The sequence below is a fragment of the Salminus brasiliensis genome, chromosome 11 (genome assembly GCF_030463535.1).
Source record: "Salminus brasiliensis chromosome 11, fSalBra1.hap2, whole genome shotgun sequence".
Taxonomy (NCBI): Eukaryota; Metazoa; Chordata; class Actinopteri; order Characiformes; family Bryconidae; genus Salminus; species Salminus brasiliensis.
In genome coordinates, this window is record NC_132888.1 from 287,765 (window position 1) to 288,518 (window position 754).

A 754-nucleotide genomic window follows, 5' to 3' on the forward strand; every position below is an offset into this window, starting at 1 on the left:
TCCATCTAAACAAACAAACAAACAACTTCTGTCCCTCTTTACAAACAACTTCAGTCCATCTAAACAAACAACTTCTGTCCCTTTTCACAAACAAACAACTTCAGTCCATCTAAACAAACAACTTCTGTCCCTTTTCACAAACAAACAACTTCAGTCCATCTAAACAAACAACTTCTGTCCCTTTTCACAAACAAACAACTTCAGTCCATCTAAACAAACAACTTCTGTCCCTTTTCACAAACAAACAACTTCATTCCATCTAAACAAACAAACAAACAACTTCTGTCCATCTTCACAAACAAACAAACAACTTCAGTCCATCTAAACAAACAAACAAACAACTTCTGTCCTTCTTTACAAACAAACAACTTCAGTCCCTCTGAACAAACAAACAACTTCAGTCCTTCTGCACAAACAAATTCAGTCCATCTAACCAAACAAACAAACAAACAAACAACTCCAGTCCATATAAACAAACAACTTCTGTCCCTCTTCACAAACAAACAAACAATTTCAGTCCCTCTAAACAAACAACTTCAGTCCATCTAAACAAACAACTTCTGTCCATCTGAACAAACAAACAAACAAACAACTTCTGTCCTTATTCACAAACAAACAACTTCTGTCCTTATTCACAAACAACTTCAGTCCATCTGAACAAACAAACAAACAAACAACTTCTGTCCTTATTCACAAACAACTTCAGTCCTTCTGCACAAACAAATAAATGACTTCAGTCCATCTAACCAAACAA